Raw genomic sequence first — 26,026 nt, forward strand, 5'->3', positions numbered from 1 at the left:
CAGTAATAGGTGAAAAACCATTCCTACAAAGGTGTTAATCAGAGACTTGGCTTTGTGGACACTTTTCAGAGAGCAAATGTGTTAGCATAAAAATAAAGCCATAAAATGGAGAGCTGATTAATCACTCAATTGGATTTCTCTGCCTGCATATTTTTTTTCTCTGCAACCCCAATGCTAAATTGTGCTTCCTGTTTTTTATAAAATGACTTAATCAAATCTGACTCTGATTGCATCAGAGAAGGCCAGGTACCTTACACCATAAAAGGTGGTTTGAAATTTTGACTTGTCTACTTAAAGATCACCAAAATTTGATCACAAGGTCAATTACGTCCCCGGGTGGGATTGAACCACCAACCTTTCGGTTAACAGCCGAATGCGCTAACCGATTGCGCCACAGAGACAGCTTGCAAAAGCATGTACTGACAAAGGCTAAAAAGCATTCATCTAGAAAGTTTCCTAGAAAAAGGTTAAAAAGGCAATAATCTGGAGAGTTTTGCAAGATTTTTCTTCCATTGACCAACGAAGAAACACATTGGTACTTTCACATGATGAGTGAGTTCTTTAGGATCTCTGACACTTACACAAGCAGCAGAGTGGCGCAGTGGAAGCGTGCTGGGCCCATAACCCAGAGGTCGGTGGATCGAAACCATCATTTGCTATGTTAATTAAATTCTTCCAAAACTGGAATTGATATTTTGACTCTTTTATTTTTACTTAAAGTACAATAACTTTTAACATTTTAATTTGTTTTAATAGTATATTGACAGCATTGTTTTCTTTCAGAAATCCACTTAATTTTCTTTACCCTATTACTGAAATGGTAATTGATAAAAACAAGCTACATTGTCACCAGAAGAGCAATGCAAAATGTACAATTGATATTTCAAAATCATCTTTCCATCTTGAATTTCAATGATGCATTGGGGCAACGATTTTGTGAGAAACATCTTCACCCTTAAAGAAAGATTTTCTTAACTTCTTACCTGTGTGCTGATTAGATATCACCTGGTTTTCACATTAAACAGATTCCCACTTGAGAAAGCAGCAAGGATGCAGTGAGGTTTATGTTTCCTGGTGTCAACCTGTATTATTTCAGTGGACATTGTAATGAGGATGCATCTTGCTGCCTTTCCAATGAAGCAAGTTTTAATCAGTAATAGGTGAAAAACCATTCCTACAAAGGTGTTAATCAGAGACTTGGCTTTGTGGACACTTTTCAGAGAGCAAATGTGTTAGCATAAAAATAAAGCCATAAAATGGAGAGCTGATTAATCACTCAATTGGATTTCTCTGCCTGCATAATTTTTTTTCTCTGCAACCCCATGCTAAATTGTGCTTCCTGTTTTTTATAAAATGACTTAATCAAATCTGACTCTGATTGCATCAGAGAAGGCCAGGTACCCTACACTATAAGAGGTGGTTTGAAATTTTGACTTGTCTACTTAAAGATCAGCAAAATTTGATCACAAGGTCAATTATGTCACTGGGTGGTATTGAACCACCAGCCTTTCGGTTAACAGCCGAATGCGCTAACCGATTGCGCCACAGAGACAGCTTGCAAAAGCATGTACTGACAAAGGCTAAAAAGCATTCATCTAGAAAGTTTCCTAGAAAAAGGTTAAAAAGGCAATAATCTGGAGAGTTTTGCAAGATTTTTCTTCCATTGACCAACGAAGAAACACATTGGTACTTTCACATGATGAGTGAGTACTTTAGGATCTCTGGCACTTACATGAGCAGCAGAGTGGCGCAGCGGAAGCGTGCTGGGCCAATAACCCAGAGGTCGGTGGATCGAAACCATCCTCTGCTATGTGCACTTATTTTTTTGTTAATTAAATTCTTCCAAACTGGAATTGATATTTTGACTCTTTTATTTTTACTTAAAGTACAATAACTTTTAACATTTTAATTTGTTTTAATAGTATATTGACAGCATTGTTTTCTTTCAGAAATCCACTTAATTTTCTTTACCCTATTACTGAAATGGTAATTGACAAAAACAAGCTACATTGTCACCAGAAGAGCAATGCAAAATGTACAATTGATATTTCAAAATCATCTTTCCATCTTGAATTTCAATGATGCATTGGGGCAACGATTTTGTGAGAAACATCTTCACCCTTAAAGAAAGATTTTCTTAACTTTTACCTGTGTGCTGATTAGATATCACCTGGTTTTCACATTAAACAGATTCCCACTTGAGAAAGCAGCAAGGATGCAGTGAGGTTTATGTTTCCTGGTGTCAACCTGTATTATTTCAGTGGACATTGTAATGAGGATGCATCTTGCTGCCTTTCCAATGAAGCAAGTTTTAATCAGTAATAGGTGAAAAACCATTCCTACAAAGGTGTTAATCAGAGACTTGGCTTTGTGGACACTTTTCAGAGAGCAAATGTGTTAGCATAAAAATAAAGCCATAAAATGGAGAGCTGATTAATCACTCAATTGGATTTCTCTGCCTGCATATTTTTTTTTCTCTGCAACCCCAATGCTAAATTGTGCTTCCTGTTTTTTATAAAATGACTTAATCAAATCTGACTCTGATTGCATCAGAGAAGGCCAGGTACCTTACACCATAAAAGGTGGTTTGAAATTTTGACTTAGTCAATTACGTCCCCGGGTGGGATTGAACCACCAACCTTTCGGTTAACAGCCGAATGCGCTAACCGATTGCGCCACAGAGACAGCTTGCGAAAGCATGTACTGACAAAGGCTAAAAAGCATTCATCTAGAAAGTTTCCTAGAAAAAGGTTAAAAAGGCAATAATCTGGAGAGTTTTGCAAGATTTTTCTTCCATTGACCAACGAAGAAACACATTGGTACTTTCACATGATGAGTGAGTTCTTCAGGATCTCTGACACTTACATGAGCAGCAGAGTGGCGCAGTGGAAGCGTGCTGGGCCCATAACCCAGAGGTCGGTGGATCGAAACCATCCTTTGCTATGTTAATTAAGTTCTTCCAAAACTGGAATTGATATTTTGACTCTTTTATTTTTACTTAAAGTACAATAACTTTTAACATTTTAATTTCTTTTAATAGTATATTGACAGCATTGTTTTCTTTCAGAAATCCACTTAATTTTCTTTACCCTATTACTGAAATGGTAATTGACAAAAACAAGCTACATTGTCACCAGAAGAGCAATGCAAAATGTACAATTGATATTTCAAAATCATCTTTCCATCTTGAATTTCAATGATGCATTGGGGCAACGATTTTGTGAGAAACATCTTCACCCTTAAAGAAAGATTTTCTTAACTTCTTACCTGTGTGCTGATTAGATATCACCTGGTTTTCACATTAAACAGATTCCCACTTGAGAAAGCAGCAAGGATGCAGTGAGGTTTATGTTTCCTGGTGTCAACCTGTATTATTTCAGTGGACATTGTAATGAGGATGCATCTTGCTGCCTTTCCAATGAAGCAAGTTTTAATCAGTAATAGGTGAAAAACCATCCCTACAAAGGTGTTAATCAGAGACTTGGCTTTGTGGACACTTTTCAGAGAGCAAATGTGTTAGCATAAAAATAAAGCCATAAAATGGAGAGCTGATTAATCACTCAATTGGATTTCTCTGCCTGCATAATTTTTTTTCTCTGCAACCCCATGCTAAATTGTGCTTCCTGTTTTTTATAAAATGACTTAATCAAATCTGACTCTGATTGCATCAGAGAAGGCCTGGTACCTTACACCATAAAAGGTGGTTTGAAATTTTGACTTGTCTACTTAAAGATCACCAAAATTTGATCACAAGGTCAATTACGTCCCCGGGTGGGATTGAACCACCAACCTTTCGGTTAACAGCCGAATGCGCTAACCGATTGCGCCACAGAGACAGCTTGCAAAAGCATGTACTGACAAAGGCTAAAAAGCATTCATCTAGAAAGTTTCCTAGAAAAAGGTTAAAAAGGCAATAATCTGGAGAGTTTTGCAAGATTTTTCTTCCATTGACCAACGAAGAAACACATTGGTACTTTCACATGATGAGTGAGTTCTTCAGGATCTCTGACACTTACATGAGCAGCAGAGTGGCGCAGCGGAAGCGTGCTGGGCCCACAACCCAGAGGTCGGTGGATCGAAACCATCCTTTGCTATGTGCACTTATTTTTTTGTTAATTAAATTCTTCCAAAACTGGAATTGATATTTTGACTCTTTTATTTTTACTTAAAGTACAATAACTTTTAACATTTTAATTTGTTTTAATAGTATATTGACAGCATTGTTTTCTTTCAGAAATCCACTTAATTTTCTTTACCCTATTACTGAAATGGTAATTGACAAAAACAAGCTACATTGTCACCAGAAGAGCAATGCAAAATGTACAATTGATATTTCAAAATCATCTTTCCATCTTGAATTTCAATGATGCATTGGGGCAACGATTTTGTGAGAAACATCTTCACCCTTAAAGAAAGATTTTCTTAACTTCTTACCTGTGTGCTGATTAGATATCACCTGGTTTTCACATTAAACAGATTCCCACGTGAGAAAGCAGCAAGGATGCAGTGAGGTTTATGTTTCCTGGTGTCAACCTGTATTATTTCAGTGGACATTGTAATGAGGATGCATCTTGCTGCCTTTTCAATTAAGCAAGTTTTAATCAGTAATAGGTGAAAAACCATTCCTACAAAGGTGTTAATCAGAGACTTGGCTTTGTGGACACTTTTCAGAGAGCAAATGTGTTAGCATAAAAATAAAGCCATAAAATGGAGAGCTGATTAATCACTCAATTGGATTTCTCTGCCTGCATAATTTTTTTTCTCTGCAACCCCATGCTAAATTGTGCATCCTGTTTTTTATAAAATGACTTAATCAAATCTGACTGCATCAGAGAAGGCCTGGTACCCTACACTATAAGAGGTGGTTTGAAATTTTGACTTGTCTACTTAAAGATCAGCAAAATTTGATCACAAGGTCAATTACGTCCCTGGGTGGTATTGAACCACCAGCCTTTCGGTTAACAGCCGAATGCGCTAACCGATTGCGCCACAAAGACAGCTTGCAAAAGCATGTACTGACAAAGGCTAAAAAGCATTCATCTAGAAAGTTTCCTAGAAAAAGGTTAAAAAGGCAATAATCTGGAGAGTTTTGCAAGATTTTTCTTCCATTGACCAAAGAAGAAACACATTGGTACTTTCACATGATGAGTGAGTTCTTCAGGATCTCTGACACTTACATGAGCAGCAGAGTGGCGCAGCGGAAGCGTGCTGGGCCCATAACCCAGAGGTCGGTGGATCGAAACCATCCTTTGCTATGTGCACTTATTTTTTGTTAATTAAATTCTTCCAAAACTGGAATTGATATTTTGACTCTTTTATTTTTACTTAAAGTACAATAACTTTTAACATTTTAATTTGTTTTAATAGTATATTGACAGCATTGTTTTCTTTCAGAAATCCACTTAATTTTCGTTACCCTATTACTGAAATGGTAATTGACAAAAACAAGCTACATTGTCACCAGAAGAGCAATGCAAAATGTACAATTGATATTTCAAAATCATCTTTCCATCTTGAATTTCAATGATGCATTGGGGCAACGATTTTGTGAGAAACATCTTCACCCTTAAAGAAAGATTTTCTTAACTTCTTACCTGTGTGCTGATTAGATATCACCTGGTTTTCACATTAAACAGATTCCCACGTGAGAAAGAAGCAAGGATGCAGTGAGGTTTATGTTTCCTGGTGTCAACCTGTATTATTTCAGTGGACATTGTAATGAGGATGCATCTTGCTGCCTTTTCAATGAAGCAAGTTTTAATCAGTAATAGGTGAAAAACCATTCCTACAAAGGTGTTAATCAGAGACTTGGCTTTGTGGACACTTTTCAGAGAGCAAATGTGTTAGCATAAAAATAAAGCCTTAAAATGGAGAGCTGATTAATCACTCAATTGGATTTCTCTGCCTGCATATTTTTTTTTCTCTGCAACCCCAATGCTAAATTGTGCTTCCTGTTTTTTATAAAATGACTTAATCAAATCTGACTCTGATTGCATCAGAGAAGGCCAGGTACCTTACACCATAAAAGGTGGTTTGAAATTTTGACTTGTCTACTTAAAGATCACCAAAATTTGATCACAAGGTCAATTACGTCCCCGGGTGGGATTGAACCACCAACCTTTCGGTTAACAGCCGAATGCTCTAACCGATTGCGCCACAGAGACAGCTTGCAAAAGCATGTACTGACAAAGGCTAAAAAGCATTCATCTAGAAAGTTTCCTAGAAAAAGGTTAAAAAGGCAATAATCTGGAGAGTTTTGCAAGATTTTTCTTCCATTGACCAACGAAGAAACACATTGGTACTTTCACATGATGAGTGAGTTCTTCAGGATCTCTGACACTTACATGAGCAGCAGAGTGGCGCAGTGGAAGCGTGCTGGGCCCGTAACCCAGAGGTCGGTGGATCGAAACCATCCTTTGCTATGTTAATTAAATTCTTCCAAAACTGGAATTGATATTTTGACTCTTTTATTTTTACTTAAAGTACAATAACTTTTAACATTTTAATTTGTTTTAATAGTATATTGACAGCATTGTTTTCTTTCAGAAATCCACTTAATTTTCTTTACCCTATTACTGAAATGGTAATTGATAAAAACAAGCTACATTGTCACCAGAAGAGCAATGCAAAATGTACAATTGATATTTCAAAATCATCTTTCCATCTTGAATTTCAATGATGCATTGGGGCAACGATTTTGTGAGAAACATCTTCACCCTTAAAGAAAGATTTTCTTAACTTCTTACCTGTGTGCTGATTAGATATCACCTGGTTTTCACATTAAACAGATTCCCACTTGAGAAAGCAGCAAGGATGCAGTGAGGTTTATGTTTCCTGGTGTCAACCTGTATTATTTCAGTGGACATTGTAATGAGGATGCATCTTGCTGCCTTTCCAATGAAGCAAGTTTTAATCAGTAATAGGTGAAAAACCATTCCTACAAAGGTGTTAATCAGAGACTTGGCTTTGTGGACACTTTTCAGAGAGCAAATGTGTTAGCATAAAAATAAAGCCATAAAATGGAGAGCTGATTAATCACTCAATTGGATTTCTCTGCCTGCATAATTTTTTTTCTCTGCAACCCCATGCTAAATTGTGCTTCCTGTTTTTTATAAAATGACTTAATCAAATCTGACTCTGATTGCATCAGAGAAGGCCTGGTACCCTACACTATAAGAGGTGGTTTGAAATTTTGACTTGTCTACTTAAAGATCAGCAAAATTTGATCACAAGGTCAATTACATCCCTGGGTGGTATTGAACCACCAGCCTTTCGGTTAACAGCCAAATGCGCTAACCGATTGCGCCACAGAGACAGCTTGCAAAAGCATGTACTGACAAAGGCTAAAAAGCATTCATCTAGAAAGTTTCCTAGAAAAAGGTTAAAAAGGCAATAATCTGGAGAGTTTTGCAAGATTTTTCTTCCATTGACCAACGAAGAAACACATTGGTACTTTCACATGATGAGTGAGTTCTTCAGGATCTCTGACACTTACATGAGCAGCAGAGTGGCGCAGCGGAAGTGTGCTGGGCCCATAACCCAGAGGTCGGTGAATCGAAACCATCGTTTGCTATGTGCACTTATTTTTTTGTTAATTAAATTCTTCCAAAACTGGAATTGATATTTTGACTCTTTTATTTTTACTTAAAGTACAATAACTTTTAACATTTTAATTTGTTTTAATAGTATATTGACAGCATTGTTTTCTTTCAGAAATCCACTTAATTTTCTTTACCCTATTACTGAAATGGTAATTGACAAAAACAAGCTACATTGTCACCAGAAGAGCAATGCAAAATGTACAATTGATATTTCAAAATCATCTTTCCATCTTGAATTTCAATGATGCATTGGGGCAACGATTTTGTGAGAAACATCTTCACCCTTAAAGAAAGATTTTCTTAACTTCTTACCTGTGTGCTGATTAGATATCACCTGGTTTTCACATTAAACAGATTCCCACGTGAGAAAGAAGCAAGGATGCAGTGAGGTTCATGTTTCCTGGTGTCAACCTGTATTATTTCAGTGGACATTGTAATGAGGATGCATCTTGCTGCCTTTCCAATGAAGCAAGTTTTAATCAGTAATAGGTGAAAAACCATTCCTACAAAGGTGTTAATCAGAGACTTGGCTTTGTGGACACTTTTCAGAGAGCAAATGTGTTAGCATAAAAATAAAGCCATAAAATGGAGAGCTGATTAATCACTCAATTGGATTTCTCTGCCTGCATATTTTTTTTTCTCTGCAACCCCAATGCTAAATTGTGCTTCCTGTTTTTTATAAAATGACTTAATCAAATCTGACTCTGATTGCATCAGAGAAGGCCAGGTACCTTACACCATAAAAGGTGGTTTGAAATTTTGACTTGTCTACTTAAAGATCACCAAAATTTGATCACAAGGTCAATTACTTCCCCGGGTGGGATTAAACCACCAACCTTTCGGTTAACAGCCGAATGCGCTAACCGATTGCGCCACAGAGACAGCTTGCAAAAGCATGTACTGACAAAGGCTAAAAAGCATTCATCTAGAAAGTTTCCTAGAAAAAGGTTAAAAAGGCAATAATCTGGAGAGTTTTGCAAGATTTTTCTTCCATTGACCAACGAAGAAACACATTGGTACTTTCACATGATGAGTGAGTACTTCAGGATCTCTGGCACTTACATGAGCAGCAGAGTGGCGCAGCGGAAGCGTGCTGGGCCCATAACCCAGAGGTCGGTGGATCGAAACCATCCTCTGCTATGTGCACTTATTTTTTTGTTAATTAAATTCTTCCAAACTGGAATTGATATTTTGACTCTTTTATTTTTACTTAAAGTACAATAACTTTTAACATTTTAATTTGTTTTAATAGTATATTGACAGCATTGTTTTCTTTCAGAAATCCACTTAATTTTCTTTACCCTATTACTGAAATGGTAATTGACAAAAACAAGCTACATTGTCACCAGAAGAGCAATGCAAAATGTACAATTGATATTTCAAAATCATCTTTCCATCTTGAATTTCAATGATGCATTGGGGCAACGATTTTGTGAGAAACATCTTCACCCTTAAAGAAAGATTTTCTTAACTTTTACCTGTGTGCTGATTAGATATCACCTGGTTTTCACATTAAACAGATTCCCACTTGAGAAAGCAGCAAGGATGCAGTGAGGTTTATGTTTCCTGGTGTCAACCTGTATTATTTCAGTGGACATTGTAATGAGGATGCATCTTGCTGCCTTTCCAATGAAGCAAGTTTTAATCAGTAATAGGTGAAAAACCATTCCTACAAAGGTGTTAATCAGAGACTTGGCTTTGTGGACACTTTTCAGAGAGCAAATGTGTTAGCATAAAAATAAAGCCATAAAATGGAGAGCTGATTAATCACTCAATTGGATTTCTCTGCCTGCATAATTTTTTTTCTCTGCAACCCCATGCTAAATTGTGCTTCCTGTTTTTTATAAAATGACTTAATCAAATCTGACTGCATCAGAGAAGGCCTGGTACCCTACACTATAAGAGGTGGTTTGAAATTTTGACTTGTCTACTTAAAGATCAGCAAAATTTGATCACAAGGTCAATTACGTCCCTGGGTGGTATTGAACCACCAGCCTTTCGGTTAACAGCCGAATGCGCTAACCGATTGCGCCACAAAGACAGCTTGCAAAAGCATGTACTGACAAAGGCTAAAAAGCATTCATCTAGAAAGTTTCCTAGAAAAAGGTTAAAAAGGCAATAATCTGGAGAGTTTTGCAAGATTTTTCTTCCATTGACCAACGAAGAAACACATTGGTACTTTCACATGATGAGTGAGTTCTTCAGGATCTCTGACACTTACATGAGCAGCAGAGTGGCGTAGCGGAAGCGTGCTGGGCCCATAACCCAGAGGTCGGTGGATCGAAACCATCCTTTGCTATGTGCACTTATTTTTTTGTTAATTAAATTCTTCCAAAACTGGAATTGATATTTTGACTCTTTTATTTTTACTTAAAGTACAATAACTTTTAACATTTTAATTTGTTTTAATAGTATATTGACAGCATTGTTTTCTTTCAGAAATCCACTTAATTTTCTTTACCCTATTACTGAAATGGTAATTGACAAAAACAAGCTACATTGTCACCAGAAGAGCAATGCAAAATGTACAATTGATATTTCAAAATCATCTTTCCATCTTGAATTTCAATGATGCATTGGGGCAACGATTTTGTGAGAAACATCTTCACCCTTAAAGAAAGATTTTCTTAACTTCTTACCTGTGTGCTGATTAGATATCACATGGTTTTCACATTAAACAGATTCCCACGTGAGAAAGAAGCAAGGATGCAGTGAGGTTTATGTTTCCTGGTGTCAACCTGTATTATTTCAGTGGACATTGTAATGAGGATGCATCTTGCTGCCTTTTCAATGAAGCAAGTTTTAATCAGTAATAGGTGAAAAACCATTCCTACAAAGGTGTTAATCAGAGACTTGGCTTTGTGGACACTTTTCAGAGAGCAAATGTGTTAGCATAAAAATAAAGCCATAAAATGGAGAGCTGATTAATCACTCAATTGGATTTCTCTGCCTGCATATTTTTTTTTCTCTGCAACCCCAATGCTAAATTGTGCTTCCTGTTTTTTATAAAATGACTTAATCAAATCTGACTCTGATTGCATCAGAGAAGGCCAGGTACCTTACACCATAAAAGGTGGTTTGAAATTTTGACTTGTCTACTTAAAGATCACCAAAATTTGATCACAAGGTCAATTACGTCCCCGGGTGGGATTGAACCACCAACCTTTCGGTTAACAGCCGAATGCGCTAACCGATTGCGCCACAGAGACAGCTTGCAAAAGCATGTACTGACAAAGGCTAAAAAGCATTCATCTAGAAAGTTTCCTAGAAAAAGGTTAAAAAGGCAATAATCTGGAGAGTTTTGCAAGATTTTTCTTCCATTGACCAACGAAGAAACACATTGGTACTTTCACATGATGAGTGAGTTCTTTAGGATCTCTGACACTTACATGAGCAGCAGAGTGGCGCAGTGGAAGCGTGCTGGGCCCATAACCCAGAGGTCGGTGGATCGAAACCATCCTTTGCTATGTTAATTAAATTCTTCCAAAACTGGAATTGATATTTTGACTCTTTTATTTTTACTTAAAGTACAATAACTTTTAACATTTTAATTTGTTTTAATAGTATATTGACAGCATTGTTTTCTTTCAGAAATCCACTTAATTTTCTTTACCCTATTACTGAAATGGTAATTGATAAAAACAAGCTACATTGTCACCAGAAGAGCAATGCAAAATGTACAATTGATATTTCAAAATCATCTTTCCATCTTGAATTTCAATGATGCATTGGGGCAACGATTTTGTGAGAAACATCTTCACCCTTAAAGAAAGATTTTCTTAACTTCTTACCTGTGTGCTGATTAGATATCACCTGGTTTTCACATTAAACAGATTCCCACTTGAGAAAGCAGCAAGGATGCAGTGAGGTTTATGTTTCCTGGTGTCAACCTGTATTATTTCAGTGGACATTGTAATGAGGATGCATCTTGCTGCCTTTCCAATGAAGCAAGTTTTAATCAGTAATAGGTGAAAAACCATTCCTACAAAGGTGTTAATCAGAGACTTGGCTTTGTGGACACTTTTCAGAGAGCAAATGTGTTAGCATAAAAATAAAGCCATAAAATGGAGAGCTGATTAATCACTCAATTGGATTTCTCTGCCTGCATAATTTTTTTTCTCTGCAACCCCATGCTAAATTGTGCTTCCTGTTTTTTATAAAATGACTTAATCAAATCTGACTCTGATTGCATCAGAGAAGGCCTGGTACCCTACACTATAAGAGGTGGTTTGAAATTTTGACTTGTCTACTTAAAGATCAGCAAAATTTGATCACAAGGTCAAGTACATCCCTGGGTGGTATTGAACCACCAGCTTTTCGGTTAACAGCCAAATGCGCTAACCGATTGCGCCACAGAAACAGCTTGCAAAAGCATGTACTGACAAAGGCTAAAAAGCATTCATCTAGAAAGTTTCCTAGAAAAAGGTTAAAAAGGCAATAATCTGGAGAGTTTTGCAAGATTTTTCTTCCATTGACCAACGAAGAAACACATTGGTACTTTCACATGATGAGTGAGTACTTCAGGATCTCTGGCACTTACATGAGCAGCAGAGTGGCGCAGCGGAAGCGTGCTGGGCCCATAACCCAGAGGTCGGTGGATCGAAACCATCCTCTGCTATGTGCACTTATTTTTTTGTTAATTAAATTCTTCCAAACTGGAATTGATATTTTGACTCTTTTATTTTTACTTAAAGTACAATAACTTTTAACATTTTAATTTGTTTTAATAGTATATTGACAGCATTGTTTTCTTTCAGAAATCCACTTAATTTTCTTTACCCTATTACTGAAATGGTAATTGACAAAAACAAGCTACATTGTCACCAGAAGAGCAATGCAAAATGTACAATTGATATTTCAAAATCATCTTTCCATCTTGAATTTCAATGATGCATTGGGGCAACGATTTTGTGAGAAACATCTTCACCCTTAAAGAAAGATTTTCTTAACTTTTACCTGTGTGCTGATTAGATATCACCTGGTTTTCACATTAAACAGATTCCCACTTGAGAAAGCAGCAAGGATGCAGTGAGGTTTATGTTTCCTGGTGTCAACCTGTATTATTTCAGTGGACATTGTAATGAGGATGCATCTTGCTGCCTTTCCAATGAAGCAAGTTTTAATCAGTAATAGGTGAAAAACCATTCCTACAAAGGTGTTAATCAGAGACTTGGCTTTGTGGACACTTTTCAGAGAGCAAATGTGTTAGCATAAAAATAAAGCCATAAAATGGAGAGCTGATTAATCACTCAATTGGATTTCTCTGCCTGCATAATTTTTTTTCTCTGCAACCCCATGCTAAATTGTGCTTCCTGTTTTTTATAAAATGACTTAATCAAATCTGACTGCATCAGAGAAGGCCTGGTACCCTACACTATAAGAGGTGGTTTGAAATTTTGACTTGTCTACTTAAAGATCAGCAAAATTTGATCACAAGGTCAATTACGTCCCTGGGTGGTATTGAACCACCAGCCTTTCGGTTAACAGCCGAATGCGCTAACCGATTGCGCCACAAAGACAGCTTGCAAAAGCATGTACTGACAAAGGCTAAAAAGCATTCATCTAGAAAGTTTCCTAGAAAAAGGTTAAAAAGGCAATAATCTGGAGAGTTTTGCAAGATTTTTCTTCCATTGACCAACGAAGAAACACATTGGTACTTTCACATGATGAGTGAGTTCTTCAGGATCTCTGACACTTACATGAGCAGCAGAGTGGCGTAGCGGAAGCGTGCTGGGCCCATAACCCAGAGGTCGGTGGATCGAAACCATCCTTTGCTATGTGCACTTATTTTTTTGTTAATTAAATTCTTCCAAAACTGGAATTGATATTTTGACTCTTTTATTTTTACTTAAAGTACAATAACTTTTAACATTTTAATTTGTTTTAATAGTATATTGACAGCATTGTTTTCTTTCAGAAATCCACTTAATTTTCTTTACCCTATTACTGAAATGGTAATTGACAAAAACAAGCTACATTGTCACCAGAAGAGCAATGCAAAATGTACAATTGATATTTCAAAATCATCTTTCCATCTTGAATTTCAATGATGCATTGGGGCAACGATTTTGTGAGAAACATCTTCACCCTTAAAGAAAGATTTTCTTAACTTCTTACCTGTGTGCTGATTAGATATCACATGGTTTTCACATTAAACAGATTCCCACGTGAGAAAGAAGCAAGGATGCAGTGAGGTTTATGTTTCCTGGTGTCAACCTGTATTATTTCAGTGGACATTGTAATGAGGATGCATCTTGCTGCCTTTTCAATGAAGCAAGTTTTAATCAGTAATAGGTGAAAAACCATTCCTACAAAGGTGTTAATCAGAGACTTGGCTTTGTGGACACTTTTCAGAGAGCAAATGTGTTAGCATAAAAATAAAGCCATAAAATGGAGAGCTGATTAATCACTCAATTGGATTTCTCTGCCTGCATATTTTTTTTTCTCTGCAACCCCAATGCTAAATTGTGCTTCCTGTTTTTTATAAAATGACTTAATCAAATCTGACTCTGATTGCATCAGAGAAGGCCAGGTACCTTACACCATAAAAGGTGGTTTGAAATTTTGACTTGTCTACTTAAAGATCACCAAAATTTGATCACAAGGTCAATTACGTCCCCGGGTGGGATTGAACCACCAACCTTTCGGTTAACAGCCGAATGCGCTAACCGATTGCGCCACAGAGACAGCTTGCAAAAGCATGTACTGACAAAGGCTAAAAAGCATTCATCTAGAAAGTTTCCTAGAAAAAGGTTAAAAAGGCAATAATCTGGAGAGTTTTGCAAGATTTTTCTTCCATTGACCAACGAAGAAACACATTGGTACTTTCACATGATGAGTGAGTTCTTTAGGATCTCTGACACTTACATGAGCAGCAGAGTGGCGCAGTGGAAGCGTGCTGGGCCCATAACCCAGAGGTCGGTGGATCGAAACCATCCTTTGCTATGTTAATTAAATTCTTCCAAAACTGGAATTGATATTTTGACTCTTTTATTTTTACTTAAAGTACAATAACTTTTAACATTTTAATTTGTTTTAATAGTATATTGACAGCATTGTTTTCTTTCAGAAATCCACTTAATTTTCTTTACCCTATTACTGAAATGGTAATTGATAAAAACAAGCTACATTGTCACCAGAAGAGCAATGCAAAATGTACAATTGATATTTCAAAATCATCTTTCCATCTTGAATTTCAATGATGCATTGGGGCAACGATTTTGTGAGAAACATCTTCACCCTTAAAGAAAGATTTTCTTAACTTCTTACCTGTGTGCTGATTAGATATCACCTGGTTTTCACATTAAACAGATTCCCACTTGAGAAAGCAGCAAGGATGCAGTGAGGTTTATGTTTCCTGGTGTCAACCTGTATTATTTCAGTGGACATTGTAATGAGGATGCATCTTGCTGCCTTTCCAATGAAGCAAGTTTTAATCAGTAATAGGTGAAAAACCATTCCTACAAAGGTGTTAATCAGAGACTTGGCTTTGTGGACACTTTTCAGAGAGCAAATGTGTTAGCATAAAAATAAAGCCATAAAATGGAGAGCTGATTAATCACTCAATTGGATTTCTCTGCCTGCATAATTTTTTTTCTCTGCAACCCCATGCTAAATTGTGCTTCCTGTTTTTTATAAAATGACTTAATCAAATCTGACTCTGATTGCATCAGAGAAGGCCTGGTACCCTACACTATAAGAGGTGGTTTGAAATTTTGACTTGTCTACTTAAAGATCAGCAAAATTTGATCACAAGGTCAAGTACATCCCTGGGTGGTATTGAACCACCAGCCTTTCGGTTAACAGCCAAATGCGCTAACCGATTGCGCCACAGAAACAGCTTGCAAAAGCATGTACTGACAAAGGCTAAAAAGCATTCATCTAGAAAGTTTCCTAGAAAAAGGTTAAAAAGGCAATAATCTGGAGAGTTTTGCAAGATTTTTCTTCCATTGACCAACGAAGAAACACATTGGTACTTTCACATGATGAGTGAGTTCTTCAGGATCTCTGACACTTACATGAGCAGCAGAGTGGCGCAGCGGAAGCGTGCTGGGCCCATAACCCAGAGGTCGGTGAATCGAAACCATCCTTTGCTATGTGCACTTATTTTTTTGTTAATTAAATTCTTCCAAAACTGGAATTGATATTTTGACTCTTTTATTTTTACTTAAAGTACAATAACTTTTAACATTTTAATTTGTTTTAATAGTATATTGACAGCATTGTTTTCTTTCAGAAATCCACTTAATTTTCTTTACCCTATTACTGAAATGGTAATTGACAAAAACAAGCTACATTGTCACCAGAAGAGCAATGCAAAATGTACAATTGATATTTCAAAATCATCTTTCCATCTTGAATTTCAATGATGCATTGGGGCAACAATTTTGTGAGAAACATCTTCACCCTTAAAGAAAGATTTTCTTAACTTCTTACCTGTGTGCTGATTAGATATCACCTGGTTTTCACATTAAACAGATTCCCACTTGAGAAAGCAGCAAGGATGCAGTGAGGTTTATGTTTCCTGGTGTCAACCTGTATTATTTCAGTGGACATTGTAATGAGGATGCATCTTGCTGCCTTTCCAATGAAGCAAGTTTTAATTAGTAATAGGTGAAAAACCATTCCTACAAAGGTGTTAATCAGAGACTTGGCTTTGTGGACACTTTTCAGAGAGCAAATGTGTTAGCATAAAAATAAAGCCATAAAATGGAGAGCTGATTAATCACTCAATTGGATTTCTCTGCCTGCATAATTTTTTTTCTCTGCAACCCCATGCTAAATTGTGCTTCCTGTTTTTTATAAAATGACTTAATCAAATATGACTCTGATTGCATCAGAGAAGGCCAGGTACCCTACACTATAAGAGGTGGTTTGAAATGTTGACTTGTCTACTTCAAGATCAGCAAAATTTGATCACAAGGTCAATTACGTCCCTGGGTGGTATTGAACCACCAGCCTTTCGGTTAACAGCCGAATGCGCTAACCGATTGCACCACAGAGACAACTTGCAAAAGCATGTACTAACAAAGGCTAAAAAGCATTCATCTAGAAAGTTTCCTAGAAAAAGGTTAAAAAGGCAATAATCTGGAGAGTTTTGCAAGATTTTTCTTCCATTGACCAACGAAGAAACACATTGGTACTTTCACATGATGAGTGAGTACTTCAGGATCTCTGGCACTTACATGAGCAGCAGAGTGGCGCAGCGGAAGCGTGCTGGGCCCATAACCCAGAGGTCGGTGGATCGAAACCATCCTCTGCTATGTGCACTTATTTTTTTGTTAATTAAATTCTTCCAAAACTGGAATTGATATTTTGACTCTTTTATTTTTACTTAAAGTACAATAACTTTTAACATTTTAATTTGTTTTAATAGTATATTGACAGCATTGTTTTCTTTCAGAAATCCACCTAATTTTCTTTACCCTATTACTGAAATGGTAATTGACAAAAACAAGCTACATTGTCACCAGAAGAGCAATGCAAAATGTACAATTGATATTTCAAAATCATCTTTCCATCTTGAATTTCAATGATGCATTGGGGCAACGATTTTGTGAGAAACATCTTCACCCTTAAAGAAAGATTTTCTTAACTTCTTACCTGTGTGCTGATTAGATATCACCTGGTTTTCACATTAAACAGATTCCCACGTGAGAAAGCAGCAAGGATGCAGTGAGGTTTATGTTTCCTGGTGTCAACCTGTATTATTTCAGTGGACATTGTAATGAGGATGCATCTTACTGCCTTTCCAATGAAGCAAGTTTTAATCAGTAATAGGTGAAAAACCATTCCTACAAAGGTGTTAATCAGAGACTTGGCTTTGTGGACACTTTTCAGAGAGCAAATGTGTTAGCATAAAAATAAAGCCATAAAATGGAGAGCTGATTAATCACTCAACTGGATTTCTCTGCCTGCATATTTTTTTTTCTCTGCAACCCCAATGCTAAATTGTGCTTCCTGTTTTTTATAAAATGACTTAATCAAATATGACTCTGATTGCATCAGAGAAGGCCAGGTACCTTACACCATAAAAGGTGGTTTGAAATTTTGACTTGTCTACTTAAAGATCAGCAAAATTTGATCACAAGGTCAATTACATCCCTGGGTGGGATTGAACCACCAAGCTTTCGGTTAACAGCCGAATGCGCTAACCGATTGCGCCACAGAGACAGCTTGCAAAAGCATGTACTGACAAAGGCTAAAAAGCATTCATCTAGAAAGTTTCCTAGAAAAAGGTTAAAAAGGCAATAATCTGGAGAGTTTTGCAAGATTTTTCTTCCATTGACCAACGAAGAAACACATTGGTACTTTCACATGATGAGTGAGTACTTCAGGATCTCTGACACTTACATGAGCAGCAGAGTGGCGCAACGGAAGCGTGCTGGGCACATAACCCAGAGGTTGGTGGATCGAAACCATCCTCTGCTATGTGCACTTATTTTTTTTGTTAATTAAATTCTTCCAAAACTGGAATTGATATTTTGACTCTTTTATTTTTACTTAAAGTACAATAACTTTTAACATTTTAATTTGTTTTAGTGTATTGACAGCATTGTTTTCTTTCAGAAATCCACTTAATTTTCTTTACCCTATTACTGAAATGGTAATTGACAAAAACAAGCTACATTGTCACCAGAAGAGCAATGCAAAATGTACAATTGATATTTCAAAATCATCTTTCCAGCTTGAATTTCAATGATGCATTGGGGCAACGATTTTGTGAGAAACATCTTCACCCTTAAAGAAAGATTTTCTTAACTTCTTACCTGTGTGCTGATTAGATATCACCTGGTTTTCACATTAAACAGATTCCCACTTGAGAAAGCAGCAAGGATGCAGTGAGGTTTATGTTTCCTGGTGTCAACCTGTATTATTTCAATGGACATTGTAATGAGGATGCATCTTGCTGCCTTTCCAATGAAGCAAGTTTTAATCAGTAATAGGTGAAAAACCATTCCTACAAAGGTGTTAATCAGAGACTTGGCTTTGTGGACACTTTTCAAAGAGCAAATGTGTTAGCATAAAAATAAAGCCATAAAATGGAGAGCTGATTAATCACTCAATTGGATTTCTCTGCCTGCATAATTTTTTTTCTCTGCAACCCCATGCTAAATTGTGCTTCCTGTTTTTTATAAAATGACTTAATCAAATCTGACTCTGATTGCATCAGAGAAGGCCAGGTACCCTACACTATAAGAGGTGGTTTGAAATTTTGACTTGTCTACTTAAAGATCAGCAAAATTTGATCACAAGGTCAATTACGTCCCTGGGTGGTATTGAACCACCAGCCTTTCGGTTAACAGCCAAATGCTCTAACCGATTGCACCACAGAGACAACTTGCAAAAGCATGTACTAACAAAGGCTAAAAAGCATTCATCTAGAAAGTTTCCTAGAAAAAGGTTAAAAAGGCAATAATCTGGAGAGTTTTGCAAGATTTTTCTTCCATTGACCAACGAAGAAACACATTGGTACTTTCACATGATGAGTGAGTACTTCAGGATCTCTGGCACTTACATGAGCAGCAGAGTGGCGCAGCGGAAGCGTGCTGGGCCCATAACCCTGAGGTCGGTGGATCGAAACCATCCTCTGTTATGTGCACTTATTTTTTTGTTAATTAAATTCTTCCAAAACTGGAATTGATATTTTGACTCTTTTATTTTTACTTAAAGTACAATAACTTTTAACATTTTAATTTGTTTTAATAGTATATTGACAGCATTGTTTTCTTTCAGAAATCCACTTAATTTTCTTTACCCTATTACTGAAATGGTAATTGACAAAAACAAGCTACATTGTCACCAGAAGAGCAATGCAAAATGTACAATTGATATTTCAAAATCATCTTTCCATCTTGAATTTCAATGATGCATTGGGGCAACGATTTTGTGAGAAACATCTTCACCCTTAAAGAAAGATTTTCTTAACTTCTTACCTGTGTGCTGATTAGATATCACCTGGTTTTCACATTAAACAGATTCCCACTTGAAAAAGCAGCAAGGATGCAGTGAGGTTTATGTTTCCTGGTGTCAACCTGTATTATTTCAGTGGACATTGTAATGAGGATGCATCTTGCTGCCTTTCCAATGAAGCAAGTTTTAATCAGTAATAGGTGAAAAACCATTCCTACAAAGGTGTTAATCAGAGACTTGGCTTTGTGGACACTTTTCAGAGAGCAAATGTGTTAGCATAAAAATAAAGCCATAAAATGGAGAGCTGATTAATCACTCAATTGGATTTCTCTGCCTGCATAATTTTTTTTCTCTGCAACCCCATGCTAAATTGTGCTTCCTGTTTTTTATAAAATGACTTAATCAAATCTGACTCTGATTGCATCAGAGAAGGCCAGGTACCCTACACTATAAGAGGTGGTTTGAAATGTTGACTTGTCTACTTAAAGATCAGCAAAATTTGATCACAAGGTCAATTACGTCCCTGGGTGGTATTGAACCACCAGCCTTTCGGTTAACAGCCGAATGCGCTAACCGATTGCACCACAGAGACAACTTGCAAAAGCATGTACTAACAAAGGCTAAAAAGCATTCATCTAGAAAGTTTCCTAGAAAAAGGTTAAAAAGGCAATAATCTGGAGAGTTTTGCAAGATTTTTCTTCCATTGACCAACGAAGAAACACATTGGTACTTTCACATGATGAGTGAGTACTTCAGGATCTCTGGCACTTACATGAGCAGCAGAGTGGCGCAGCGGAAGCGTGCTGGGCCCATAACCCAGAGGTCGGTGGATCGAAACCATCCTCTGCTATGTGCACTTATTTTTTTGTTAATTAAATTCTTCCAAAACTGGAATTGATATTTTGACTCTTTTATTTTTACTTAAAGTACAATAACTTTTAACATTTTAATTTGTTTTAATAGTATATTGACAGCATTGTTTTTTTTTCAGAAATCCACTTAATTTTCTTTACCCTATTACTGAAATGGTAATTGACAAAAACAAGCTACATTGTCACCAGAAGAGCAATGCAAAATGTACAATTGATATTTCAAAATCATCTTTCCATTTTGAATTTCAATGATGCATTGGGGCAACGATTTTGTGAGAAACATCTTCACCCTTAAAGAAAGATTTTCTTAACTTCTTACCTGTGTGCTGATTAGATATCACCTGGTTTTCACATTAAACAGATTCCCACTTGAGAAAGCAGCAAGGATGCAGTGAGGTTTATGTTTCCTGGTGTCAACCTGTATTATTTCAGTGGACATTGTAATGAGGATGCATCTTGCTGCCTTTCCAATGAAGCAAGTTTTAATCAGTAATAGGTGAAAAACCATTCCTACAAAGGTGTTAATCAGAGACTTGGCTTTGTGGACACTTTTCAGAGAGCAAATGTGTTAGCATAAAAATAAAGCCATAAAATGGAGAGCTGATTAATCACTCAATTGGATTTCTCTGCCTGCATAATTTTTTTTCTCTGCAACCCCATGCTAAATTGTGCTTCCTGTTTTTTATAAAATGACTTAATCAAATCTGACTCTGATTGCATCAGAGAAGGCCAGGTACCCTACACTATAAGAGGTGGTTTGAAATTTTGACTTGTCTACTTAAAGATCACCAAAATTTGATCACAAGGTCAATTACGTCCCCGGGTGGGATTGAACCACCAACCTTTCGGTTAACAGCCGAATGCGCTAACCGATTGCGCCACAGAGACAGCTTGCAAAAGCATGTACTGACAAAGGCTAAAAAGCATTCATCTAGAAAGTTTCCTAGAAAAAGTTTAAAAAGGCAATAATCTGGAGAGTTTTGCAAGATTTTTCTTCCATTGACCAACGAAGAAACACATTGGTACTTTCATATGATGAGTGAGTACTTCAGGATCTTTGACACTTACATGAGCAGCAGAGTGGCGCAGCGAAAGCGTGCTGGGCCCATAACCCAGAGGCCGGTGGATCGAAACCATCCTCTGCTATGTGCACTTATTTTTTTGTTAATTAAATTCTTCCAAAACTGGAATTGATATTTTGACTCTTTTATTTTTACTTAAAGTACAATAACTTTTAACATTTTAATTTGTTTTAATAGTATATTGACAGCATTGTTTTCTTTCAGAAATCCACTTAATTTTCTTTACCCTATTACTGAAATGGTAATTGACAAAAACAAGCTACATTGTCACCAGAAGAGCAATGCAAAATGTACAATTGATATTTCAAAATCATCTTTCCAGCTTGAATTTCAATGATGCATTGGGGCAACGATTTTGTGAGAAACATCTTCACCCTTAAAGAAAGATTTTCTTAACTTATTACCTGTGTGCTGATTAGATATCACCTGGTTTTCACATTAAACAGATTCCCACGTGAGAAAGCAGCAAGGATGCAGTGAGGTTTATGTTTCCTGGTGTCAACCTGTATTATTTCAGTGGACATTGTAATGAGGATGCATCTTGCTGCCTTTTCAATGAAGCAAGTTTTAATCAGTAATAGGTGAAAAACCATTCCTACAAAGGTGTTAATCAGAGACTTGGCTTTGTGGACACTTTTCAGAGAGCAAATGTGTTAGCATAAAAATAAAGCCATAAAATGGAGAGCTGATTAATCACTCAATTGGATTTCTCTGCCTGCATATTTTTTTTTCTCTGCAACCCCAATGCTAAATTGTGCTTCCTGTTTTTTATAAAATGACTTAATCAAATCTGACTCTGATTGCATCAGAGAAGGCCAGGTACCTTACACCATAAAAAGTGGTTTGAAATTTTGACTTGTCTACTTAAAGATCAGCAAAATTTGATCACAAGGTCAATTACGTCCCCGGGTGGGATTGAACCACCAACCTTTCGGTTAACAGCCGAATGCGCTAACCGATTGCGCCACAGAGACAGCTTGCAAAATCATGTACTGACAAAGGCTAAAAAGCATTCATCTAGAAGTTTCCTAGAAAAAGGTTAAAAAGGCAATAATCTGGAGAGTTTTGCAAGATTTTTCTTCCATTGACCAACGAAGAAACACATTGGTACTTTCACATGATGAGTGAGTACTTCAGGATCTCTGACACTTACATGAGCAGCAGAGTGGCGCAGCGGAAGCGTGCTGGGCCCATAACCCAGAGGTCGGTGGATCGAAACCATCCTTTGCTATGTGCACTTATTTTTTTGTTAATTAAATTCTTCCAAAACTGGAATTGATATTTTGACTCTTTTATTTTTACTTAAAGTACAATAACTTTTAACATTTTAATTTGTTTTAATAGTATATTGACAGCATTGTTTTCTTTCAGAAATCCACTTAATTTTCTTTACCCTATTACTGAAATGGTAATTGACAAAAACAAGCTACATTGTCACCAGAAGAGCAATGCAAAATGTACAATTGATATTTCAAAATCATCTTTCCATCTTGAATTTCAATGATGCATTGGGGCAACAATTTTGTGAGAAACATCTTCACCCTTAAAGAAAGATTTTCTTAACTTCTTACCTGTGTGCTGATTAGATATCACCTGGTTTTCACATTAAACAGATTCCCACTTGAGAAAGCAGCAAGGATGCAGTGAGGTTTATGTTTCCTGGTGTCAACCTGTATTATTTCAGTGGACATTGTAATGAGGATGCATCTTGCTGCCTTTCCAATGAAGCAAGTTTTAATCAGTAATAGGTGAAAAACCATTCCTACAAAGGTGTTAATCAGAGACTTGGCTTTGTGGACACTTTTCAGAGAGCAAATGTGTTAGCATAAAAATAAAGCCATAAAATGGAGAGCTGATTAATCACTCAATTGGATTTCTCTGCCTGCATAATTTTTTTTCTCTGCAACCCCATGCTAAATTGTGCTTCCTGTTTTTTATAAAATGACTTAATCAAATCTGACTCTGATTGCATCAGAGAAGGCCAGGTACCCTACACTATAAGAGGTGGTTTGAAATTTTGACTTGTCTACTTAAAGATCAGCAAAATTTGATCACAAGGTTAATTACGTCCCTGGGTGGTATTGAACCACCAGCCTTTCGGTTAACAGCCGAATGCGCTAACCGATTGCACCACAGAGACAACTTGCAAAAGCATGTACTAACAAAGGCTAAAAAGCATTCATCTAGAAAGTTTCCTAGAAAAAGGTTAAAAAGGCAATAATCTGGAGAGTTTTGCAAGATTTTTCTTCCATTGACCAACGAAGAAACACATTGGTACTTTCACATGATGAGTAAGTACTTCAGGATCTCTGGCACTTACATGAGCAGCAGAGTGGCGCAGCGGAAGCGTGCTGGGCCCATAACCCAGAGGTCGGTGGATCGAAACCATCCTCTGCTATGTGCACTTATTTTTTTGTTAATTAAATTCTTCCAAAACTGGAATTGATATTTTGACTCTTTTATTTTTACTTAAAGTACAATAACTTTTAACATTTTAATTTGTTTTAATAGTATATTGACAGCATTGTTTTTTTTTCAGAAATCCACTTAATTTTCTTTACCCTATTACTGAAATGGTAATTGACAAAAACAAGCTACATTGTCACCAGAAGAGCAATGCAAAATGTACAATTGATATTTCAAAATCATCTTTCCAGCTTGAATTTCAATGATGCATTGGGGCAACGATTTTGTGAGAAACATCTTCACCCTTAAAGAAAGATTTTCTTAACTTCTTACCTGTGTGCTGATTAGATATCACCTGGTTTTCACATTAAACAGATTCCCACGTGAGAAAGCAGCAAGGATGCAGTGAGGTTTATGTTTCCTGGTGTCAACCTGTATTATTTCAGTGGACATTGTAATGAGGATGCATCTTGCTGCCTTTTCAATGAAGCAAGTTTTAATCAGTAATAGGTGAAAAACCATTCCTACAAAGGTGTTAATCAGAGACATGGCTTTGTGGACACTTTTCAGAGAGCAAATGTGTTAGCATAAAAATAATGCCATAAAATGGAGAGCTGATTAATCACTCAATTGGATTTCTCTGCCTGCATATTTTTTTTTCTCTGCAACCCCAATGCTAAATTGTGCTTCCTGTTTTTTTATAAAATGACTTAATCAAATCTGACTCTGATTGCATCAGAGAAGGCCAGGTACCTTACACCATAAAAGGTGGTTTGAAATTTTGACTTGTCTACTTAAAGATCAGCAAAATTTGATCACAAGGTCAATTACGTCCCCGGGTGGGATTGAACCACCAACCTTTCGGTTAACAGCCGAATGCGCTAACCGATTGCGCCACAGAGACAGCTTGCAAAAGCATGTACTGACAAAGGCTAAAAAGCATTCATCTAGAAAGTTTCCTAGAAAAAGGTTAAAAAGGCAATAATCTGGAGAGTTTTGCAAGATTTTTCTTCCATTGACCAACGAAGAAACACATTGGTACTTTCACATGATGAGTGAGTACTTCAGGATCTCTGGCACTTACATGAGCAGCAGAGTGGCGCAGCGGAAGCGTGCTGGGCCCATAACCCAGAGGTCGGTGGATCGAAACCATCCTCTGCTATGTGCACTTATTTTTTTGTTAATTAAATTCTTCCAAAACTGGAATTGATATTTTGACTCTTTTATTTTTACTTAAAGTACAATAACTTTTAACATTTTAATTTGTTTTAATAGTATATTGACAGCATTGTTTTCTTTCAGAAATCCACTTAATTTTCTTTACTCTATTACTGAAATGGTAATTGACAAAAACAAGCTACATTGTCACCAGAAGAGCAATGCAAAATGTACAATTGATATTTCAAAATCATCTTTCCATCTTGAATTTCAATGATGCATTGGGGCAACGATTTTGTGAGAAACATCTTCACCCTTAAAGAAAGATTTTCTTAACTTCTTACCTGTGTGCTGATTAGATATCACCTGGTTTTCACATTAAACAGATTCCCACGTGAGAAAGCAGCAAGGATGCAGTGAGGTTTATGTTTCCTGGTGTCAACCTGTATTATTTCAGTGGACATTGTAATGAGGATGCATCTTGCTGCCTTTCCAATGAAGCAAGTTTTAATCAGTAATAGGTGAAAAACCATTCCTACAAAGGTGTTAATCTGAGACTTGGCTTTGTGGACACTTTTCAGAGAGCAAATGTGTTAGCATAAAAATAAAGCCATAAAATGGAGAGCTGATTAATCACTCAATTGGATTTCTCTGCCTGCATATTTTTTTTTCTCTGCAACCCCAATGCTAAATTGTGCTTCCTGTTTTTTATAAAATGACTTAATCAAATATGACTCTGATTGCATCAGAGAAGGCCAGGTACCTTACACCATAAAAGGTGGTTTGAAATTTTGACTTGTCTACTTAAAGATCAGCAAAATTTGATCACAAGGTCAATTACATCCCTGGGTGGGATTGAACCACCAAGCTTTCGGTTAACAGCCGAATGCGCTAACCGATTGCGCCACAGAGACAGCTTGCAAAAGCTTGTACTGACAAAGGCTAAAAGCATTCATCTAGAAAGTTTCCTAGAAAAAGGTTAAAAAGGCAATAA

The 26,026-nt window shown here is 36.7% G+C and overlaps 21 non-coding genes across 21 annotated transcripts; 6 read left to right on the forward strand and 15 right to left on the reverse strand.

The window, feature by feature from the left end:
* Positions 1–327: 327 nt before the first annotated feature.
* Positions 328–401, reverse strand: TRNAN-GUU (transfer RNA asparagine (anticodon GUU)). Its single transcript has one exon. It is a non-coding gene; the product is annotated as a tRNA-Asn (tRNA).
* Positions 402–1,478: 1,077 nt separating this feature from the next.
* On the reverse strand, positions 1,479–1,552 carry TRNAN-GUU (transfer RNA asparagine (anticodon GUU)). Its single transcript has one exon. It is a non-coding gene; the product is annotated as a tRNA-Asn (tRNA).
* A 186-nt stretch (positions 1,553–1,738) lies between these two features.
* On the forward strand, positions 1,739–1,810 carry TRNAI-AAU (transfer RNA isoleucine (anticodon AAU)). The gene has a single exon. It is a non-coding gene; the product is annotated as a tRNA-Ile (tRNA).
* An 801-nt stretch (positions 1,811–2,611) lies between these two features.
* On the reverse strand, positions 2,612–2,685 carry TRNAN-GUU (transfer RNA asparagine (anticodon GUU)). The gene has a single exon. It is a non-coding gene; the product is annotated as a tRNA-Asn (tRNA).
* Positions 2,686–2,871: 186 nt separating this feature from the next.
* TRNAM-CAU (transfer RNA methionine (anticodon CAU)) lies at positions 2,872–2,943 on the forward strand. Its single transcript has one exon. It is a non-coding gene; the product is annotated as a tRNA-Met (tRNA).
* An 819-nt stretch (positions 2,944–3,762) lies between these two features.
* On the reverse strand, positions 3,763–3,836 carry TRNAN-GUU (transfer RNA asparagine (anticodon GUU)). Its single transcript has one exon. It is a non-coding gene; the product is annotated as a tRNA-Asn (tRNA).
* A 186-nt stretch (positions 3,837–4,022) lies between these two features.
* On the forward strand, positions 4,023–4,094 carry TRNAV-CAC (transfer RNA valine (anticodon CAC)). The gene has a single exon. It is a non-coding gene; the product is annotated as a tRNA-Val (tRNA).
* An 829-nt stretch (positions 4,095–4,923) lies between these two features.
* Positions 4,924–4,997, reverse strand: TRNAN-GUU (transfer RNA asparagine (anticodon GUU)). The gene has a single exon. It is a non-coding gene; the product is annotated as a tRNA-Asn (tRNA).
* A 1,353-nt stretch (positions 4,998–6,350) lies between these two features.
* TRNAT-CGU (transfer RNA threonine (anticodon CGU)) lies at positions 6,351–6,422 on the forward strand. The gene has a single exon. It is a non-coding gene; the product is annotated as a tRNA-Thr (tRNA).
* Positions 6,423–9,568: 3,146 nt separating this feature from the next.
* TRNAN-GUU (transfer RNA asparagine (anticodon GUU)) lies at positions 9,569–9,642 on the reverse strand. Its single transcript has one exon. It is a non-coding gene; the product is annotated as a tRNA-Asn (tRNA).
* A 1,094-nt stretch (positions 9,643–10,736) lies between these two features.
* TRNAN-GUU (transfer RNA asparagine (anticodon GUU)) lies at positions 10,737–10,810 on the reverse strand. The gene has a single exon. It is a non-coding gene; the product is annotated as a tRNA-Asn (tRNA).
* Positions 10,811–10,996: 186 nt separating this feature from the next.
* Positions 10,997–11,068, forward strand: TRNAM-CAU (transfer RNA methionine (anticodon CAU)). The gene has a single exon. It is a non-coding gene; the product is annotated as a tRNA-Met (tRNA).
* Positions 11,069–13,046: 1,978 nt separating this feature from the next.
* On the reverse strand, positions 13,047–13,120 carry TRNAN-GUU (transfer RNA asparagine (anticodon GUU)). Its single transcript has one exon. It is a non-coding gene; the product is annotated as a tRNA-Asn (tRNA).
* Positions 13,121–14,214: 1,094 nt separating this feature from the next.
* Positions 14,215–14,288, reverse strand: TRNAN-GUU (transfer RNA asparagine (anticodon GUU)). Its single transcript has one exon. It is a non-coding gene; the product is annotated as a tRNA-Asn (tRNA).
* A 186-nt stretch (positions 14,289–14,474) lies between these two features.
* Positions 14,475–14,546, forward strand: TRNAM-CAU (transfer RNA methionine (anticodon CAU)). Its single transcript has one exon. It is a non-coding gene; the product is annotated as a tRNA-Met (tRNA).
* A 1,986-nt stretch (positions 14,547–16,532) lies between these two features.
* TRNAN-GUU (transfer RNA asparagine (anticodon GUU)) lies at positions 16,533–16,606 on the reverse strand. The gene has a single exon. It is a non-coding gene; the product is annotated as a tRNA-Asn (tRNA).
* A 3,426-nt stretch (positions 16,607–20,032) lies between these two features.
* Positions 20,033–20,106, reverse strand: TRNAN-GUU (transfer RNA asparagine (anticodon GUU)). Its single transcript has one exon. It is a non-coding gene; the product is annotated as a tRNA-Asn (tRNA).
* Positions 20,107–21,200: 1,094 nt separating this feature from the next.
* Positions 21,201–21,274, reverse strand: TRNAN-GUU (transfer RNA asparagine (anticodon GUU)). The gene has a single exon. It is a non-coding gene; the product is annotated as a tRNA-Asn (tRNA).
* Positions 21,275–22,368: 1,094 nt separating this feature from the next.
* TRNAN-GUU (transfer RNA asparagine (anticodon GUU)) lies at positions 22,369–22,442 on the reverse strand. Its single transcript has one exon. It is a non-coding gene; the product is annotated as a tRNA-Asn (tRNA).
* Positions 22,443–23,534: 1,092 nt separating this feature from the next.
* TRNAN-GUU (transfer RNA asparagine (anticodon GUU)) lies at positions 23,535–23,608 on the reverse strand. Its single transcript has one exon. It is a non-coding gene; the product is annotated as a tRNA-Asn (tRNA).
* Positions 23,609–24,704: 1,096 nt separating this feature from the next.
* Positions 24,705–24,778, reverse strand: TRNAN-GUU (transfer RNA asparagine (anticodon GUU)). Its single transcript has one exon. It is a non-coding gene; the product is annotated as a tRNA-Asn (tRNA).
* Positions 24,779–26,026: the final 1,248 nt, after the last annotated feature.

The sequence above is a fragment of the Pseudophryne corroboree genome, chromosome 4, assembly GCF_028390025.1.
Source record: "Pseudophryne corroboree isolate aPseCor3 chromosome 4, aPseCor3.hap2, whole genome shotgun sequence".
NCBI classification, from domain to species: domain Eukaryota; kingdom Metazoa; phylum Chordata; class Amphibia; order Anura; family Myobatrachidae; genus Pseudophryne; species Pseudophryne corroboree.